Source organism: Staurois parvus, unplaced genomic scaffold, assembly GCF_062004578.1.
Source record: "Staurois parvus isolate SC_StPar_1 unplaced genomic scaffold, SC_StPar_1.0 ptg000017l, whole genome shotgun sequence".
NCBI classification, from domain to species: domain Eukaryota; kingdom Metazoa; phylum Chordata; class Amphibia; order Anura; family Ranidae; genus Staurois; species Staurois parvus.
This window is the reverse complement of record NW_028317813.1, coordinates 17,178,271-17,186,193: the sequence shown is the minus strand read 5'-3', so window position 1 is coordinate 17,186,193 and position 7,923 is coordinate 17,178,271. Positions and strand designations below refer to the sequence as shown.

At 41.9% G+C, this 7,923-nt stretch overlaps 1 protein-coding gene across 1 annotated transcript in view; it reads left to right on the top strand.

Moving 5' to 3' along the window:
- Positions 1-482: 482 nt before the first annotated feature.
- Positions 483-7,923, top strand: part of LOC149473376 (retinol dehydrogenase 7-like) — a 57,962-nt gene continuing 50,521 nt past the window's right edge. The window contains exon 1 of the mRNA XM_089680970.1: positions 483-564. The gene's annotated coding sequence lies outside the window, so the exon portion shown is untranslated. The remainder of the gene's footprint in view (positions 565-7,923) is intronic.

The window sequence follows — 7,923 nt, the reverse complement described above, 5'->3', positions numbered from 1 at the left end:
AGATTGTAAGCTCGAAAGAGCAGGGCCCTCAAACTCCTCGTGTATTGTTTTGTTACTGTATTGTCTCATGTACTGTCCCCCACTATAATGTACAGAGCTGAGCAAACCTTCTGGCGCTATATAAATACTGTATAATAATATAATAATAATGTGGCGATAGGCAAACTCACAAGGTACAGCTTAGGCACACTTAACAGTTCTAGATGGTCCCTATAACAGCAACAGTCTCTACTTTTTGAGCTCCGGTCCTCTATAATGCTATTGATCAATTACATTACATATGTTATTGTTGCTTTTCGCCATAAATCTAGAGTTCCCAGGGAGCATTCCATCTGAGCAATAAGTATCCAAAGCTAAAATAATAATATTGGATGTACTCAATCGTTAACTTTTTTCCTGCCAAAGCTAAACAGACTGGTTCCAGATTTTTTATTACTGCTCCCTCCCTCCCTCCCTCCTCCTATGAATCATACATTATAAAAACAGTTTTAATGCAGTGTCCTCCCTCGCCTTCCAGGCTACAACTGCTGAGGACCTACTACGCTCATAACTTCAGACATTAAGGTATGAAGGGGGATATGAATATAAAGTTATAGGTACTTTTTTTAATATATTTGCAAGCAATGACATTTTTTGTAAGTGAAAATAAAAGCATAAAATGATGATAATGTCTATACAGTCGTACCTCGGTTTACAAATTTAATGAGTTCTGCGGGACTTTTCGTATTGCAAAACATTTGTAAACTGAAACCCGGTTTCCCATAGGAATGCATTGAAAACCAATTAATCCATTCCAGAGGTCAGAAAAAAGTAAAAAAAAAGTCTTTTATCTGATCAAAACTCTTTATAAAGTGCACTTTAAAGGCATAAATACTTTACAGAGACATGATTAAAAATGTATTTGTAAATGCATTGAAAACCAATTAATCCGTTCCGGAGGTAGAAAAAAGTCTTATCTGTTCAAAACTCTTTATAAAGTGCACTTTAAAGGCATAGTACTGTACAGGAACTTGATTAAAATTTGTAAATGCATTAAAAACCAATTAATCTGTTCGTATTGAGAAAACAAATCATAAACCGAGCCATTATTTTCAATGGATTTTCATTCATAAACCAAAAATTACGTTAACCGTGGCATTCGTAAACCGAGGTACACCTGTATTATTATTAATATACAGGATTTATATAGCGCCAGCAGTTTGCACAGCACTTTACAAAATGAACGTAGACATTACAGTTGCAATATAATTTGGTACAAGAGGAAACAGAGGGTCTTGCTCGTTAGAGCTTACAATCTATAGCCCCTATCTGCAAGACAATATGCTCACACAGTCATGCTCATGCCCACGCCAATAAGCAACAGTAGGACCTTTTTTGGTTTTACATCACTGGACACAGTTTGATAATGACAGAAGAAAAGCTAAAATTGTGAAGAAATACTCAATTGAGTGGGCTGGATACATAAAGCATGGTTGGTTGCTCCTCTCTATTACATGTATAGTATTCCCTCTAAGTAAAGAAACACATTTTGCTTAAAGTATATCTAAACCCTAACTGAATGATATGTAACTAAGCTTCTAAAAATGGTCCTAGAGCAGTGATGGCGAACCTTTTGGAGCCTGAGTGCCCAAACTGCCACCCAAAACCCCCTTATTTATCGCAAAGTGCAAACACTGCAATTAAACCTGAATATCAAGGTTTTAGTTTAGTAAAAACAACTTGTACATAAACATCTCTTGTCTTAAAAGAAAAACACAATAACAGAGCTTTCAATGATACAAACAGCTTTTTATTGAAAAGTAAAAGTTTGCATTTGGTATGCTTTTGCACAATTTATGTGATCTTTGCTGTGGTATGCATGCTGACAATTTGTCAAATTGTGGCTCATACTTCTTTTGAGAGCAATTGTTGCAGCACTCAGGTCATCTGTTAGCCTGTTTCCTGTATCAGATTTGATATAATTAAAAGCTGAAAACAGCTTCTCACAAGCATACTATGATCCAAAGTAAGAAAGGCAATGCCAGGTGCTTTCATTGACATAAAATTATTTGGCAGAGAATTCCACACTTTAAGGATTTCATTTTGAAGAACTAGCAACTGACCACCAGCACAGAAGGGCAATGTTACACTGATCACCAGCACAGAAGGGCAATGTTACACTGATCACCAGCACAGAGGGGCAATGTTACACTGATCACCAGCACAGAAGGGCAATGTTACACTGATCACCAGCACAGAAGGGCAATGTTACACTGACCACCAGCACAGAAGGGCAATGTTACACTGATCACCAGCACAGAAGGGCAATGTTACACTGATCACCAGCACAGAGGGGCAATGTTACACTGATCACCAGCACAGAAGGGCAATGTTACACTGACCACCAGCACAGAAGGGCAATGTTACACTGACCACCAGCACAGAAGGGCAATGTTACACTGATCACCAGCACAGAAGGGCAATGTTACACTGATCACCAGCACAGAAGGGCAATGTTACATTGACCACCAGCACAGAGGGGCAATGTTACACTGACTATGGGCACAGGGGAAAATGTTGCAATGACCACGAGCACAGAGGGGCAATGTTCCACTGACCACCGGCACAGAGGGGGAAATGTTCCACTGACCACCGGCACAGAGGGGCAATGTTCCACTGACCACCGGCACAGAGGGGCAATGTTCCACTGACCACCGGCACAGAGGGGCAATGTTCCACTGACAACCAGCACAGACGGGCATTGTTACACTGACCACCAGTACAGAGGAGCAATGTTCCACTGACCACCAGCACAGAGGGGCAATGTTACACTGACCACCAGCACAGAGGGGCAATGTTACACTGACCACCAGCACAGAGGGGCAATGTTACACTGACCACCAGCACAGAGGAGCAATGTTACACCGACCACCAGCACAGACGAACAATGTTACACTGACCGCCAGCACAGAAGGGCAATGTTACACTGACCACCGGCACAGAGGGGCAATGTTCCACTGACCAGCACAGAGGGGCAATGTTCCACTGACCACCAGCACAGAGGGGCAATGTTCCACTGACCACCAGCACAGAGGGGCAATGTTCCACTGACCACCAGCACAGAGGGGCAATGTTCCACTGACCACCAGCACAGAGGGGCAATGTTACACTGACCACCAGCACAGAGGGGCAATGTTACACTGACCACCAGCATAGTGGAGCAATGTTACACTGACCACCAGCACAGACGAACAATGTTACACTGACCACCAGCACAGAAGGGCAATGTTACACTGACCACCAGCACAGAGGGGCAATGTTACACTGACCACCAGCACAGAGGGGCAATGTTACACTGACTATGGGCACAGGGGGCAATGTTACATTGACCACCAGCACAGAGGGGCAATGTTACATTGACCACCAGCACAGAGGGGCAATGTTACTTTGACCACCAGCACAGAGGGGCAATGTTACATTGACCACCAGCACAGAGGGGCAATGTTACTTTGACCACCAGCACAGAGGGGCAATGTTACACTGACCAACAGCACAGAGGGGCAATGTTACACTGACCACGAGCACAGAGAGGCAATGTTACACTGACCACCAGCACAGAGGGGCAATGTTACATTGACCACCAGCACAGAGGGGCAATGTTACACTGACTATGGGCACAGGGGGCAATGTTACATTGACCACCAGCACAGAGGGGCAATGTTACATTGACCACCAGCACAGAGGGGCAATGTTACTTTGACCACCAGCACAGAGGGGCAATGTTACACTGACCAACAGCACAGAGGGGCAATGTTACACTGACCACGAGCACAGAGAGGCAATGTTACACTGATCACCAGCACAGAGGGGCAATGTTACACTGACCACCAGCACAGAGGGGCAATGTTACACTGACCACCAGCACAGAGGGGCAATGTTCCACTGACCACCAGCACAGAGGGGCAATGTTCCACTGACCACCAGCACAGAGGGGCAATGTTCCACTGATCACCAGCACAGATGGGCTATGTTACACTGACCACCAGCACAGATAGGCAATGTTCCACTGACTACCGGCACAGAGGGGCAATGTTCCTAATGCTGCAGATTTAAATGCCAGGGAGACAGCACAACAGTAAAAGAATGTCAGTCTCAGTTAAATATGTATAAAAACTCACATCCAGTGCAGCAAATCGGCATTCCTGTCTGTAGCAGCTAGCTGCTGTAGCAGATCCACTGCTGACTGACTGCGCTGGCTGAAGGCACGCTGAAAGCTCTGATGAGCGGCTAGAGAGGTAGTCGCGGCTCGTGACGTCATCGGCCGACACCATGACAGCGCATGCATGGGACCAGATGCTCGGCTTAAGAGCAGTAGTGGGGTGACTTGGCTCACATGCCAGAAGTGAGGGCTCTGCATGCCCGCTGCGGCACGCATGCCATAGGTTCCCCACCATGGTCCTAGGGTAAAACAGAGAGAAAGGAAAGAACATTATTATTATTATACAGTATTTATATAGCGCCAACGGTGTGCTCAGGGCTGTACATTATAATGGGAGACAGTACACGAGACAGTACAGCAACAATACAATACAATACACGAGGGGTTCGAGGGCCCTGCTCCTTGGAGCTTACAATTTAGGAGGGAGGGGAGAGTGGTACAGGAGGAAATAGCTGTGGGGGATGGAGTGGTGAGAAGAGCGGAGGAGATCAGCAATTAGGTGAGGGCAGGGTATGCTTCTCAGGGTTTTCAGGGTGCGCCTAAAGGTGAGGAGGGAAGGTGACAGTCTGATGGATTGGGGTAGTGAGTTCCAGTGGATGGGGGAAGCCCTGGAGAAGTCCTGGAGATGGGCATGGGAGGAGGAGACCAGGGAACTGGAGAGAAGGAGGTCTTGTGAGGAGCAGAGAGTACAAGGTGGGTGGTATAAGGATATCAGGTCGGTGATATAGTTTGGGGCAGTGTTATGAACAGCTTTGTACGTCAATGTTAATATTTTGAATTTTATGTGTTGGGCAATCAGAAGCCAGTGGAGGGATTAGCAGAGGGGGGTGGCGGATACGGAGTGGTTGGTAAGGTGGATGAGTCTGGCCGCAGAATTCAGGATAGACTGAAGCGGGGATAGCTTGTGTTGGGGTAGGCCGGCAAGGAGGGAGTTACAGTAGTCAAGTCGGGAGATGATAAGGGAGTGAATGAGTTGCTTTGTAGTTTCTGGAGTTAGGAACGTGTGTATTTTGGAGATGTTGTGGAGGTGGAGTCTGCATGATTTTGTCAGCGATTGGATCTGGGGCTGGAAAGACAGATTGGAGTCTAGAATGACACCTAGTACTCTGGCTTGCAGGGTGGGGCTGATGGTGGCATTGTTGGTCCTGATGGAGAGATCGGGGGGGGGGACGCAGGCTGGGGGGAAAACTAGGTGCTCGGTTTTGGCAAGGTTTAATTTGAGGATTACAAAAGAAAAGAAATGATTGATGAGGAAATTAAAATGAATACTATGTACAGTAATCATGCAGTTCAGAGTAATAAAATAATATAAAAAATATAGTAATATTTAAAAAAATATAAAATGTGTGGTGTGTGTATGTATATGTATATATATATATATATATATATATATACACACACATATGTATCTGTATTTTACAAACAGTAGATTAAAATCAACTGTGGGAGAGAGCAGTGATAAGTTTTATATCACATTTTGATTTTGGTTTAATTATAGTCTTTTGACTAAAATGCCATTTTTGTTTTATTCATATTTTAGTCATCTGAATTGTTTTAGTTTTAGTCGTATTTTAGTTGACTAAAATCTCCAGTACATTTTAGCTGACTAATATCTAATGGGTTTAGTTTAAATTGTAATGCATTATTTAAGCATTTCTCTAGAATTACCAAACTCATATACTCAGAATTTCCAAACACATTATTATAGTAAAAATCGTATAACATGTTATTATATATGATATTAAGGTCTGAACAAACTGCACAGACACAGATTTAGCCATTATATAACTTCTTTATAAGTAAAACCAAGTTTTGTTAGAAACGTCCCTCCCTCACATTTTCATTGACAAAAATTGGACTTGCTTTTTGTCATAGCTTTCATCAACTGGTGAAAATTTTAATTGATTTTCGTTTAGTTTTCATCACTGAAAACATGTCACTGATAAAAATTATGACAAAAATATTTTCGACAATGAAATTAACACTAGGATAGAGACCTTGAAAAACATTTAGACCAACCAAATCTTTTAAACATTAGTAAAAAGACATTCTCAAAAAAAGAAAGATTACTGTGAAATTAAAAATACCTTGGAATGTAAAATTTGTGAATTTTTTTAATATATTATAGACGGGTTCTAAATAAAAGGGAGATGAAGCAGTATGACAGGGCATTTTGTTCCACAGATTTTGTGATTTATTTTTTTGGGATGCTTAGAAATACATAAATAAATTTACATAAATGTTATTTTATTTGCATAAATCAATGTGCTCCTTACAGAAAAGGATTTTTGAACATCAGTTTTATATAAAAACAGGGAACATGTGCTTCATAATTTAAAACATAATGGAACCTCCGATTTTTCTGTATAGGTTCTAGATTTATTTATTTATTTCAGGTATTATACACTCAAATCAGTCCCTAACCCTCAAGGGGTGTACAATCTAAAGGTCCCTAACTCACATTCATACATACACATACTAGGGCCAATTTAGACAGAATCCAATTCACCTACCAGCATGTCTTTTGGAGTGTGGGAGGAAACCGGAGTATCCGGAGGAAACCCACGCAGGCACAGGGAGAACATGCAAACTCCAGGCAGGTGGTGCCATGGTTGGAATTCGAACCTACGACCCTAGTACTGCCAGGCAGAAGTGCTAACAATTAAATCTATACAGATTCCATGGGAGGTGATCAAGACTAGAGAGCAGATGGATGTATAGATTGAACAGCAATTTTCCATCTGGATTAAATGATAAATGTTTTAGCCTCTTTCTGTTTCAATAATTTTTATTGTTTTACACAATAAGAGTTTTACAGACATGTGTTCCCCTTTTCTTTAATTCAAATGAAAAAAAAAACATGTAACAGCACGATTCCCATATTATTTGTGGTTTCTTTGTTTTCCTCTACATTGGATGAAATGTTTTTTGAGCATTTAGGGATGTCTTTATTTTAATTTGTCTGTGTTATGAGTAGCATTTGTAAGTCTGGCTCATCAAGACACAAAGGGGTGGATTTACCAAAGGCAAATAGACTATGCATTCTGCAAGTGCAGTTTCTCCAGAGCTGAATAATTGAGGGAGAGCTCTACTGTCCATCATCCAATCATGTGCAAGCAAAAATGCTGTTTTTGTTGTATTTTACTTGCATGTGATTGGGTATTCTTTGCAAAGTGAAGCTTTACCTCATTTACTAAGCTCTGGAGAAACCACACTTGCAGAGTGCACAGTCTATTTGCCTTTAGTAAATCAAACCAGAAATGTTCACCTCTTTGGGAAATGGGTGTTTGTCAAGCATCTGTGGTAGTGAGCCATTGTAGATTAGGAATGGCTCACTACCACAGATAAAGCCCAATTAGGAACTGATAAGGATCACATGAATTGGGGGGCATGTTTCTCAAACACAGACCAGAGTGAAGTGCAACAAGAGAAAACTTCATATTTGGGGAAAACGGGAGCCCTGAAAGAGACCCATCACACGAGGATTGGTACCAGCCTTTAAGATCAAGGATCCAGGGTCATCCTGAAAGCTGTTTGGCCCCTTGGGGTCACCAGAGGTGAGGAGGCATTGTAGCCATAATAGAAGAAGTGTGCTGACACAGTCATAGATTTGATTTTTCACCATTGCACGTTGCATGAAAGTTTATATCACCTATCCTTTGAAATATGGACTTTATGAATATTTAAGTGTTTTTGTGAAGTGTGGACACTTATTTTTGCACTTA